The sequence below is a fragment of the Hemitrygon akajei genome, chromosome 25, assembly GCF_048418815.1.
Source record: "Hemitrygon akajei chromosome 25, sHemAka1.3, whole genome shotgun sequence".
Classification (NCBI taxonomy): Eukaryota; Metazoa; Chordata; class Chondrichthyes; order Myliobatiformes; family Dasyatidae; genus Hemitrygon; species Hemitrygon akajei.
In genome coordinates, this window is record NC_133148.1 from 53243185 (window position 1) to 53257659 (window position 14475).

At 34.5% G+C, this 14475-nt stretch overlaps 1 long non-coding RNA gene across 1 annotated transcript in view; it reads left to right on the top strand.

Moving 5' to 3' along the window:
- The window catches only part of LOC140716633 (uncharacterized), a 98968-nt gene that overhangs the window by 11030 nt on the left and 73463 nt on the right, over positions 1 to 14475 (top strand). The window contains exon 2 of the long non-coding RNA XR_012096336.1: positions 6864 to 7040. This is a non-coding gene — a long non-coding RNA (uncharacterized lncRNA). The remainder of the gene's footprint in view (positions 1 to 6863; positions 7041 to 14475) is intronic.

The window sequence follows — 14475 nt, forward strand, 5'->3', positions numbered from 1 at the left end:
CTTCTCTTTCCATGCTGATCCTTCCTTCTGACAGGAACATACCTTTCCTGCACTCTGTGTAATTGCTCTTTGAACACCCTCCACAGGTCTGATGTGGTCAGCCAGAGAAAAGATGTTCCCAATTAACACTTATTAGTTCCTACCAAATGCCCTTGTAAATTGCACGACCTCAATTTAAAACTCTTCCACAAGGACTACAGAATAGAATCACAATCAGAATCAGAATCAGATTGATTATCACTGGCATGTATTGTGAAATTTGTTAATTCAGCAGCAGCAGTACAATGCAATACATGGTATAAAAGAAAAAGAAAAAAAATCACAATACACATATATTGAATAGATTAAAAATCATGCAAAAACAGAAGTAATATACATTCTAAAAGTGAGGTAGTGTTCACAGTTCAATGTCCATTTAGGAATCAGATGTCAGAGGGGAAGAAGCTGTTCCTGAATCACTGAGTGTGTGCCTTCAGGCTTCTGTATCTCCTACCTGATGGTAAAAGTGAGAAAGGGGCATACCCTGGGTGCTGGTTGTCCTTAATAATGGACGCTGCCTTTCTAAGATACTGCTCCTTGAAAATGTCCTGAATACTTTGGAGGCTGGTAACCAAGATAGAGCCAGCTAAATTTACGACCCTCTGCAGCTTCTTTCAGTCCTGTGTAGTAGCAACCGCCCACCCACAGTACATCCACAGGAGTTTTTGAGTGTTTTTGTTGACATAACAAATCTCTTCAAACTCCTAATAAAGTATAGTCACTGTCTTCCCTTCTTTATAGCTGCATCGATATGTTGGGAGCAGGTTAGGTGCTCAGAGATCTTGACACCAAGGAACTTGAAGTGGCTCACTGTCTGCACTTCTGATCCCTGTACAAGGATTGGTACGTGTTCCTTGATCTTACCCTTCCTGAATCAGCTCTTTCATCTTATTGACGTTGAGTGCAAGGTTGTTGCTGTGACACAACTCCACTAGTTGGCATATCCAGCACATGTACGCCCTCTCGTCACCACCTGAGATTCTACCAACAATGGTTGTATCATCAGAAAATTTATACATGGTATTTTTAGCTATGCCTAGCCACACAATCATGGATATAGAGAGAGTAGAGCAGTGGACTAAGCACACACCCCTGAGGTGCACCAGTGTTGATCGTCAGCGAGAGGAAATGTTATCACCAATTGTGGTCTTCCAGTTAGGAGGTTGAGAATCCAATTGCAGAGAGAGGTAGAGGCCCAGGTTCTGTACCTTATGAGTGAGGATTGTGGGAATGATGGTGTCAAATTCTGAGCTATAATCGATGAACAGCATCCTGACAAAGGTGTTTGTATTGTCCAGGTGGTCTAAGGCCACGTGAAGAGCCATTGTGATTGCGTCTGCAATTGACCTATTGTGGCGATAGGCAGATTGCAGTGCGTCCAGGTCCTTGCCGAGGCAGGAGTTCAATCTAGTTATGAACAACCTCTCAAAGCATTTCATCGCTGTAGATGTGATCGCTACTGAGTGATCGTCATTCAGGCAGCTCTCATTATTCTTATTAGGCACGGGTTTAATTGTTGACTTTTTGAAGCAAGTGGGAACTTCCAGCCATAGCACTGAGAGGTTGAAAATGTCCTGGAATACTCCCACCAGTTGGTTGGTACAAGTTTTTGGAGCTTTGGCAGGTACTCCGACAGGGCCTTCCGCCTTGCGAGTGTTCACTCCCTTTAAATCTTTTTATTAATTTTAAGAAAAACATAGATGAAATATGAATACAAAGCGTTTGAGAGTACATAATTAATAGTTTAAATAGACAATCAGATATATAATAATCAATATATAAGGCCTCCCAAACTCACAGTATTTATGTAAAAGAAACAGAAAAAGAGGGAAAAAAACCCAAAAAAAGAGGGAAAAAATACTAACCAACATGGGCCATTCTATAATGTTAAATACATACAGTAGTGCCAATAACTCCGAACCTCCATCGAAATAATTAAGGATAATAAAAGTAAGGTTTAGGAAAAGACCATTTAACTCATATGAAAATGTTGAATAAATGGTCTCCAAGTTTCTTCAAATTTAACTGAAGAATCAAAAACCACGCTTCTAATTTTTTCTAAACTCAAACAAGAGATAGTTTGAGAAAACCACTGAAATACAGTTGGAGGATTAATTTCTTTCCAATTCAGTAAAATAGATCTTCTAGCCATTAATGTAACAAATGCAATCATTCATTGAGATGAAGCGGATAAACGATTAGTATCCATCATTGGTAAACCGAAAATGGCAGTAAAAGGATGCGGTTGGAAATTGATATTTAAAACTCTTGAAATAATATTAAAAATATCTTTCCAATAATTTTGTAAACAAGGACAAGACCAGAACATATGAGTCAATGAAGCAACATCAGAATGACATCTGTCACAGGTTGAATTAACATGAGAATAAAATCGAGCAAGTTTATCTTTAGACATATGAGCTCTATGTACAACCTTAAATTGCATTAGGGCATGTTTAGCACAAATAGAGGACGAATTTACCAATAATAAAAAATTTTCCCATTGCTCAGTGGATATAGGACAATGCAATTCTTCTTGCCATTCCTTCTTAATCTTTTCTGATACATCTGGCTGTAAATTCATAATCATATTATAAATGATAGCTACTAAACCCTTTTGACAAGGATTGAGGGCTAAAATTCTTTCTGTAATGTCCAATGGACATACTTTCGAAAAAGACTTTAATTCATTATACAAGAAATTTCTGACTTGCAAATATCTAAAACAATGGGTTTTAGGTAAATTATATTTATTAGATAGCTGTTCAAAGGACATAATGTTATCATCCAAAAACAGATCACGAAAACATGTTATACCTTTTGTTTTCCATAAAAGAAAAGCTTGATCTATAGATGAAGGCCGAAAGAAGTAGTTAGATATTATAGGACATGATAGAATAAACTTATTCAAACCAAAAAATTTACGAAATTGAAACCAAATTCATAATGTATATTTGACTATGGGATTAGTTATCTGTTTATTCATTTTGAATAAAGAAAAAGGAAGTGAAGATCCTAAGATTGAAATCAGTGAAAAATCTTGCACAGATTTCCATTCCAAATTTACCCATTGTGGGCAAGCAGCTATAGTCAATTATTGTGTCCAGAATATTAAATACCATATATTAACTGCCCAATAGTAAAATCTTAAGTTTGGTAGAGCCAAGCCGCCCTCCTTCTTAGGCTTCTGTAAATATTTTTTGCCTAGTCTAGGATTTTTGTTCTGCCACAAATAAGAAGATATTTTAGAGTCAACAGTATCAAAAAAAGATTTAGGAATAAAAATTGGTAATGCTTGAAATAAATATAAAAATTTAGGTAGTATCATCATTTTAATAGCCATTAACTCTGCCTACCAATGACAAAGATAGCGGAGACCACCTAATAGCAAGTTGCTTAATTTGGTCAATTAAAGGTAGAAAATTAACTTTAAATAAATCTTTATGTTTTTTAGTAATTTTAATACCTAAATAAGTAAAATAATCTGTAACAATTTTATATGGTAAATGTTTATAAATTGGAACTTGCATATTTAATGGAAATAGTTCACTCTTATTAAAATTCAATTTATAACCAGAAAAGTTACTAAATTGAGCAAGCAAAGAAGAAATAGCAGGAATAGATCTTTCAGGGTCAGATATATATAATAACAAATCATCAGCATATAATGATACCTTATACGTCGTCTCCCCACGGGTAATACCCAGAATATTGGGTGATTCACGAATAGCTATAGCCAAAGGTTCTAAAGCGATGTCAAATAGTAAAGGACTTAAAGGACAACCTTGCCTTGTACCACAAAATAACTGAAAAAAAGGGGATCTTTGATTATTGGTAAAAACCGAAGCTAAGGGTTTATGGTATATTAATTTAATCCATGATATAAATTTTGAACTAAAATTAAAATGTTGCATTGTATTAAATAGATATGGCCATTCGACTCTATCAAATGCTTTTTCGGCATCTAAAGAAATGACACATTCTGGTATTTTAGATGAAGAGGTATAAATAATATTAATTAATTTTCTAATGTTAAAAGATGAATAGCGATTTTTAGTAAATCCAGTCTGATCTTCTGAAATAATTTGAAGTAATATATTTTCTAATCTAATAGCCAAAATTTTACTAAAAATCTTAAAATCCGTATTCAACAAGGATATAGGCCGATAGGATGCGCATTCAGTAGGGTCTTTATCTTTTTTAAGAATTAAAGAAATAGAAGCTTCATAAAAAGATTGTGGTAATTTGCCTATACTTAATGCATCTTTAAAAATTTTACAAAGCCAAGGAGAAAGTATGGAAGAAAAAGATTTTTAAAATTCTGCAGAGAAACCATCTGGACCAGAAGCTTTACCCGATTTCATTGAAAAAATAGCCTTTTCTATTTCAGACTCCGTAATAGGTGTATCTAAAAATACACTATCCTCAACAGTTACTTTTGGGATATTCAATTTCCATACAAATTCATTTATTATACAAGAGTCCTTAGTAAATTCTGATTGATATAAGGAATTATAAAAATCTTGAAAGGCTTTATTTATCTCTTTGTGGTCGATCGTCAAAGTACCATCTTGTTTACGAATCCTAGTAATCTGTCGTTTATCCGAAACGATTTTCAATTGGTTAGCCTATAATTTACCAGACTTATCTCCATATATATAGAATTGGGTTTTTGATTTAATTAACTGACTTTCAATCGAAGAGGATAATAATAAGCTATCCTCCATTTGAAGTTCCACTCTTTCTTTATAAATTTCTTTGCTAGGGGTCATTGAATAAATCTTATCAATTGCTTTGATTTTATCAACTAATGTTAATATTTTAGAATTAGTTCGTTTCCTAACTCCAGCAGAATATGACATAATCTGTCCACAAATATATGCTTTAAAAGTATCCCATAAAATTCCACTAGAGATCTCTGCTGTAGAATTTGTTGAGAAAAACAAATCAATTTGTTGTTTAATAAAGTTAACAAAGTCAGAATCCTGCAATAAAACAGGATTGAACCTCCAAAATTTAGCATTAATATATGAATCCATTATCTTAATAGATAACTTCAGAGGTGCATGATCAGATATGGTAATAGAGTCATATTTACAATCAATAACATCTGTAAGTAAATGGTGATCAATGAAAAGTAATCAATTCTTGAGTAATTATGATAAACATGGGAAAAGTATGAGAACTCTTTGTCATTAGGGTGTAGAAAATGCCAAATTTCACAAATAGCTGAATCAATCATAAAAGAGTTGATGAGAGAAGTCGATTTATTCGGAAGAATTTGGGTGGGCTTGGATCTATCCATCAAAGGGTTTAAACAACAGTTAAAATCCCCACCCATTATCAATCTATATTGATTCAAATTAGGAAAGGATGTAAATAAACATTTAAAAAATTCAGGACAATCAGTATTTGGAGCATAAACATTGACTAAAACAACTTTTTGATTAAAAAGTAGACCAGTAATAAGCAAAAATCTACCTTGCGGATCTGAAATTGTTTCATGATGTATAAAAGAAGTTGATGAGTCTATAAAAATGGAAACACCTCTTATTTTGGCTTGTGAATTTGAGTGATACTGTTGGCCATCCCAAAACCTAAACAAACGTTGACTATCCACCTTCCTTACATGAGTCTCTTGCACAAAAATAACATTGGTATTCATTCTATGGAATACTTTGAATATTTTTTTTCATTTGATCGGATGATTTAAACCATTAGTATTCCAAGAAACAAAGTTAATAATCCTATCCATATTGACAATATTTATTACAGTTAACACATAAGTTTAAAAAAAAGTGAACTCATGAACCCGGAAGAAGGAAGTAAGTTCAAGGAGAAACCGGAATTCACGGCACTGCGACCATTTTTGTAGTTTCATATAAGCCCATGAAATAAAACTAAGCAAAAAGAAAAGAAAGAAGAAAAATCTCCCTCCCTCCACCCTCAAAACCCCAGGAAAAAAGCCAAAAAGAGGCAAGCAGGCAATCTAACACTAAAATTACCCTCATGTCTCAAGACGGCAACTCAGACAAAAAAAAAGTTGAAAAAAATACAAACAACCCACATTATAAGAGAGGGTTGGTGTAACAAAAGTTAAAATATAAAATTAGTATTATATATATATATATATATATATATATATATATATATATATATATATATATATATATATAAACAAAAGGGTTAAAAAAATTAAAATGATAAAACCCATAAATGACTAATACTGGATTGGTATTTTAAATGAGAGTTTAAAACTTTCAAGCACATCAAAACAGATGTGACGTTCCAAGCACTAAAGTCTGTCGGGAAGAAGAAACAACATTTTTTTTTAAAGTCTTAATATTTAAATGTTAAAAATATAAAAAAGTGTATACAAGCTTAAAAAGAAAAACAAAAAAAACCCTAATAAGTTATTTTCAAAGCTAATAGATTAATAATATGGAAAAATAATAAAGTCAAAATAAGCCAAGAAAAAAGAGCTTTAACCGTGTATAAAAAATACATGTAAGCCATACCCAAAAAAAAACATCATTCTGTAAAAGATCCAAATCTATAGACTAATTATTACATTAGTCAACCCGATAGAATGTCATTGCTCCAAAAAGCTTTGAGCATCCGCTGGAGATTTGAACAGCCGAAAAGTTCCGTCATCAAGAGTAACTCTCAAGTGTGCTGGAAATAGCAGCACTTGTGTGCAGCCTTTCTGGTGAATTTTCGACATAACTGATCTAAAAGCCATTCTTGCCCTTAAGATTTCAGGGCTATAATCTTCCAGAATACGAAATTTAAACTCTTGAAAACTGATCATACCCTTTTTTCAGGACGCCTGAATCAGACGCTCTTTGGTATGAGGGTAATGGATCCGGAGAATTACATGTCGTGGTTTCAAACTTGAATCAGACCGAAAATGGGAGACACGGTGTGCACGGTCGATTATCGGAAGAGAGTCCAGTACATCTGGACCAAAGACATCCATTAGAAATTTAGAGAAGAAAACGGTAAGATCACCGCTCTCATATTTTTCCGGAATCCCAATTAACCGAAGATTTTGTCTTCGAGAGCTATTTTCCAGATCAGTAATTTTAAATTTATAACGATCCATCTGTTGAGAAGTCGAAGTTTGCTCTTGTTGTGAAGTTTCAATTATACGATCTTTCTTGCGAGCGGCATCTTCCAGAGCCAAAATACTTGCTTGTTGTTTTTGTGACTCCAGTGTAAGTGTTTGGAGTTTTTCTTCGAATGACTTTAAACGCTCATCAAACTCAAAAAGCTTTACGGTTATTTTTTTCTCCAGTCCTTCAAATTTGTCTTCTATAAGCTTCACAATTGTTTCTAAAGTTATCGGTTCTTTCGTCTGTTTCGATTCTTTTGCTTTAGACATTTCAGCAAGTTGAAAATAATTCAAATAGTTAAAAAGAAAAATTCTGTATGTTTAGACCCCTTTAGAATAAGTATAAAAAGATCATTTAAGGGGTGTTTGTAGGTTAAAAAGACGTAAAAGGTTTGGAGCAAAGCCTAAAAGCGGTTTACTCCATAAGCGCCATCTTGAGACTCCCACTCCCTTTAAAGACAGGCTAACATCGAGTCCGAGACAGAGATCACAGGGTCACCGGGTGCAGCAGGGATCTTCGTAGCTGTAGTTATATTCTCCCTTTCAAAGTGGGCATAGAAGATGTTGAGTTCTTCTGGTGGTGAAGCATCACTGCTATTCATGCTATTGGGTTTAGCTTTGTAGGAAGTAATGTCTTACAAACACTTCCAGAGTTGTTGTAATCTGATGCTGCCTCCAACTGCGTTCAAAATTGACTCTTCGCCCTTGAAATAGTCCTCTGCAAGTCATATCTGTACAGATCTGGGTTGCCAGCCTTGAATGCCACTGATCTAGGCTTCAGCAGAAGAGCACCTCCAGTTCATCCACGTCTTTTGGTTTGGGAATGTACAGCAAATCTCTGTAGGCACACACTCATCCACACAGGTTTTAATGATGTTGGTAATAATTGCAGAATACTCATCCAGATTCGGAGATGAATCCCTGAATATGGTCCAGACCACTGATTCAAAGCAGTCCTGTAAGCACTCCTGAGCTTCCCTTGTTCATACCTTCTTGCTCCTCACTACTGCTGCTGCAGTCTTCAGTCTCTGCCTATACTCAGGAAGGAGAAGTACAGCCAGGTGATCTGACTTCCTGAAGTGAGGGCATGGAATAGCACAGTAGGCTGAAAGATTAGGAGTTGTGGTCACTGTTCATCCACTGAAAAGTCCATCACCTGGTCAGGCTCATGACCCAGCACCAGGTACAGAATGGCCCTCCTTTCATTGGACCATGCACATATTGATTTAGGAGATCTTCCTGGATGCACTGAACAAATTCAGCCCCATCTGAACCCCTCAAACTAAGAAGGTCCCAGTTTATATTCCGGAATTTTAAATTCCCCATGACAACAACCCCATTATTTTTACACATTTCCTTAATCAGATTACAAATCTGTTCTTCAATGTCCTGGTGGCTATTAGGGGGTCTTTACTACATACGACATAGGAGCAGGAGTAGGCCATCTGGCCCGTCGAGCCTGCTCCGCCATACAATAAGATCACGGCTGATCTGGCGATGGACTCATCTCTACCAACATGCCTTTTCCACATAACCCTTAATTCCCCTACTATGCAAAAAATCTATCCAACTTGTCATAAATATATCTTTTGAAGTAGCCTCCACTGCTTCAATGGGCAGAGGATTCCACAGATTCACCACTCTCTGGGAAAAGCAGTTCCTCCTCACCTCCATCCTAAATTTACCTCCCAAAATCTTGAGGTTATGTCCCCTAGTTGTATCCCATCAGAGTGATTGCACTCTGCCTATTCCTGAGTTTCACCCAAATGGACTCAGTTTCTGACCTCTGCATTATGTCTCCTCTGAGTGCAGCTGTGACATTGTCCCTGATTAGTAATACAAACCTCCACCCCCCTTTTATCTCCTCCTCTATCTTTTCTAAAACTTCAAAAACCTGGTACATTAATCACCCATTCCTGCCGCTCTCTCAACCAAATTTTAGTAATGGCTACAACATCGTAGTTCCGTGTACTGATCCATGCTCTCATTTCAGCACCCTTACCCATAATACTCCCAGCATTAAAATATACACACTTCAAACTATCCGACCCATCATGCCTGTTGTTTCTGTTTTGCCTTTCAATACCTTCACTGACATCTAACTTAAGGTCCGATCCTTCCCATGCTATCCTGGGGCTCTGGTTCTCACATTGTGCAAAACTAGGTTAAATTCTCCCAAGTAGCATCAGCAAAGCCAGGATATTGGTTCCCCTCCAGTTCAGGTGCAACCCTTCTCAATCTACCTGTATACTGAAATTCCTGATGACTATCTTAACATTGCACTTTTGACATACATTTTCGATCTCCCGTTGTAATTTGTGGACCACGTTTTTACTGCTGTTTGCAGGTCTGGATATATCTCCCAAATGGGTCTTTAACCCTTGCAGTCTCTTAGCTGTACACAGAACAATACTGCATCTTCCAATCCTGTGTCACCTCTTTCTAATTATTTGATTTATTTTTTTTACTAACACAGCCACACCATGCCCTCAGCCTACCGTATCGATACAATGTGTGTCCTTGGATGTCAAGCTCCCAGTTATAATTCTCTTTCAGCCATGATTCAGTGATGCCCACAATGTCATACATGCTAATCTGTAGCTGCATTACAAGTTAATCTGCCTTATTCTGTATACTGAGTGAATTCAAAGATAACACTTTCAATCCGGTATTCAACACCCTTTTTGATTTCTGACCCCCTTTTTACACTGCAACTCATCCCATTGACTGCAGCTTTGCCGTCATCAGCCTCTGCTTGCTCTCAGTCTCACTACACACTGCTTCTGTTTGTAAACCAACAACTCGATCCTCAACCTCATCACTCCATTTAATTGATTATCGATTAGAATAGAAACTGTGGATTCCTTTAAATTTTTAAGAATTTGGTTTGATAAAAAACTCACATGGTCAACACATATTAAAGAAATAATAACCAAAAGTAAGGAAGTGCTAAATGTTATGAGGTGTTTAACAAAAAAGGAATGGGGAGCTGATAGGAAATCCTAGAAAGCAATATATACAGGATTAATAAGATCAATACTGGACTATGGAAGTATGGTATATGGATCAGCATCACACTGTGTGCTCAATAAACTGGATGTAATTCAAAGGTGGAGTTGGGGGAGACACCTCTGGTACTGAGCAGAACACAGCTTGTGTTAACTTATTGGGTAAACCTACAAGGGCCTGGAGAACATCATCCAAGTAAACAGCTTTTAGACCCATGCTGGGAAAAGGAAATTCTGAAGTTTTGCACGGACTATTGAAGGGAAAGCAGAACGGGACAGGAATTAGTAATAAATCAGCGAGTGATACAGAGCCTTTTCCTGGGCTGTCTCCATGATTGTGTGAAGCACCAGAGGTGGATCCTAAATTATTACAAAAGGGACAGAAAAATAAAGAAGTGATTCTAAATCAAGGTATTGTTGAATAGTATGTAAATAATAATTATTATGGGTATTTACAGATGTACACAGATGCGTCAAGAATGTTAATAGTAGATTAGGGGTAGGATTGGTGGTGCCTGATTTTAACATGAAAAAGCAGGTGAGGATAAATGATGATTTCTCAGCTGAAATGACAACTGGACTATTCGTTTTACAGTGGGTGGAGGAAGTGAGACTGATGAGAGTTGTAATATTGTCTGATTCAAGCACAACAATTGGGAGCCTACAAGATTTACATTCAGAGGCAAGAAAAGACATTGTATGTGGGGAAAATACAAACCTTATTTCAACTCAAAATAGTATCCAGAGAGAAGTGGGGTGGTTGAGGAATGCAGGAAAGAGCAGGGGGGAGGAGGTGATAATATTGAGACTGAGGTTTGAGCACAAAGGTTTAAAATAAATTGTTTTTCATGAAGAAACATAACAATGGGAGGTGTGAATATTGTAATCAACAAGATATAATCAAGAGAGGGAATGGTCGATTTTAAAGCTATCACAGAATAAAATTCCATTTAACATTATCAGCATTTTGCAGAAAGGATCACAGGATTATTGCTTGAAATAGTAATTCAGTTACTTCAGAGCACAGGTCTTTTTTAATAAAAATTGATACAAATATAAACTGTATTGCCAAAAAAAGATAGAGATCCTTTAAAACCAACATCATGTAGGCCTATTTCTTTGTTCAATACAGATTATAAAATAATAGCAAAAATTTTATCTAATAGAATATCTAAATATTTACCAAAATTAATACATATGGATCAAACAGGTTTTATTAAAAACAGACAATCAATGGATAATATAACCCGGTTACTTAGTATAATTCATTTGGCACAAAAAAGAGAGGAAATGAGTGTGGCAGTTGCTTTGGATGCAGAAAAAGCATTTGATAGATTGGAATGGGATTTTTTATTTAAGGTATTGGAAAAATATGAGTTAGGAAAATCTTTTATACAATAGATTAAAACCTTAAATACTAATCCTCAAGCTAAAGTAGTTACAAATGGTCAGATTTCAACACCATTTTGCTTAACGAGGTCAACTAGACAAGGCTGCCCATTATCACCTGCTTTATTTGTATTGGCAATAGAACTATTAGCTGAATTAATTAGAACAGATTCAGACATTGGGGGCTTTAGAGTTAATCAAGAAGAATATAAAATTAATTTATTTGCTGATGATGTTTTGATTTATTTAACAAACCCATTGCAATCTTTGCAAAGATTATCTTTTAGATTGGAAAAATATGGGAAAGTATCAGGGTATAAAGTAAATTGGGATAAAAGTGAAATTTTACCCCTTACCAAAGGAAATTATAATCAATGTCGATTAGTAACTCAATTTCGATGGTCAATAAATGGGATAAAAATTTAGGTATTAGAGTTGATAATGATGTAAAAAATTTATATTAAACAAAATTATTTGCCATTATTAAAAAAAAGAGGATCTTGATAAATGGATGCTGTTACCAATAACATTAATAGGTAGAGTTAATGCTGTAAAAATGAATATATTTCCTAGATTGCAATATTTATTCCAAACTTTACCAATACAATTACCTCAGAAGTTTTTTCAAGAACTGAATAAATATGTAAGGAAATTTCTTTGGAAAGGAAAGATGTCATGAATATCATTGGAAAAATTGACATGTAAATTTGATTTAGGAGGGTGACAACTTCCAAATTTTAAGAATTATTATAAAGCAAATCAGCTTAGATTTATTGCATCTTTTTTTGATGAAGAAAAACCGGCATGGATTAGAGTAGAATTAGATAAGATAGGAGAAAACATACCAGAAGATTTTATATATAAATGGGAATCCAAATGGATACGGGAAAAAAAAGAATCTCCTATATTAAGACACTTGATTGATTTATGGAATAAGGTAAATATGGACGATGAGATAAAGAAATCTTTATTAGCAAAAAGAACTTTAATTCAAAATAGGCTTATTCCTTTTACAATGGATAATAAACTTTTACATAATTGGTTCCAAAAGGGGATTGAATATATAGGTGATTGTTTTGAAGGAGGTATATTGATGTCATTTGATCAATTAAAAAATAAATATAAAATATCAAACAACACTCTTTTCTGTTATTTTCAATTAAAGGCTTATTTACGAGAAAAGCTGGGTCAGATAATGTTGATGCCAAAACCTAGTGAAATAGAAATATTAATTCAAAAAGGAAAAATTTTAAAAATTACATCTTGTATGTACAATTTGATTCAAAAACAGACAATTAAGTCAGGAATTCATAAATCAAGACAAAAATGGGAATTTGATTTGAATGTTAAAATTGACGGAAAAAGCTGGTCAAGATTATGGTCTGATAGTATGATAAATACAATAAATGTTCGACAGAATAATTCAATATAATTTTTACATCAATTATATATAACACCACAGAAAATAGATTAAATTCAAATATGTCTGACCAATGTTTTCGATGTAATCAAGAAATTGGTACTTTTTTATATTCTACTTGGTCTTGTTTTAAAATTCAACCATTTTGGATAAATCTAAGACTTTTATTGGAACAAATTACTAGACTACAACTCGCACATAGTCCTATATTATTTTTATTAGGAGATATTGAAGGGACAATACCGAAACTTAAATTGAATAAGTCTCAGAAAAAAATTATAAAAATTGCATTGGCTGTAGCCAAAAAAGTTATCGCAGTTACTTGGAAATCTGATTTATATTTAACTATGGATCGTTGGAATAATGAAATATATAGTTGTATTCCACTTGAAAAAATTACATATAATCTAAGAAATGAATATGATATTTTTGAAAATTTGACTCCCATACCTATAAAAGATAGGATTAAATACATGGGTCCTTTGAAGATAAAATTATGAAGTAATTGGGGAAAGTAAAACTAAATATTAAAATTATTTTGAACTCCATGGAGCATGTGGGGATCCTCCGATATCCAGGCAAACTTTCTCTTCTTCCTTTCTTTTTTTTTCTTTCTTTAGATAAGGGTTAAGAGGGGACGGTTAAGGGGAGGGGGGAGGATTAATATTATTTTCCTTTCTTACTATTTTATCATCACATTTATTCTTTGTAATTTTCTAAAAAATTAATAAATGAATAAAAAAAGGATAGTATGTAAATAATAATTATTATGGGTATTTACAAATGTACACAGATGCTTCAAGAATGGTAATAGTAGATTAGGGTAGGATTGATGGTGCCTGATTTTAACATGAAAAAGCAGGTGAGGATAAATGATGATTTCTCAGCTGAAATGACAACTGGACTATTCGTTTTCCAGTGGGTGGAGGAAGTGAGACTGATGAGAGTTGTAATATTGTCTGATTCAAGCACAACAATTGGGAGCCTACAAGATTTACATTCAGAGGCAAGAAAAGACATTGTATGGGGCAAAATACAAACCTTATTTCAACTCAAAATAGTATCCAGAGAGAAGTGGGATGGTTGAGGAATGCAGGGAAGAGCAGGAGGGAGGAGGTGATAATATTGAGACTGAGGTTTGAGCACAAAGGTTTAAAATAAATTGTTTTTCATGAAGAAACATAACAATGGGAGGTGTGAATATTGTAATCATCAAGATATAATCAAGAGAGAGAATGGTCAATTTTAAAGTTATCACAGAATTAAATTCTATTTAACATTATCAGCATTTTGCAGAAAGGATCACAGGATTATTGATTGAAATAATAGTGCAGTTACTTCAGAGCACAGGTCTTTTTAAATAAAAATTGATACAAATAGAAATATGGGGTGAAATGAAATACGTGGGTCAAGATACGTTCAGAAGGGGCGGTTATGCACCTTAAAACTGTTTGCTCACCGCCATAAAAGCCTCAGAAACCTATAAAGGAGTCAGCAGAGTAAAA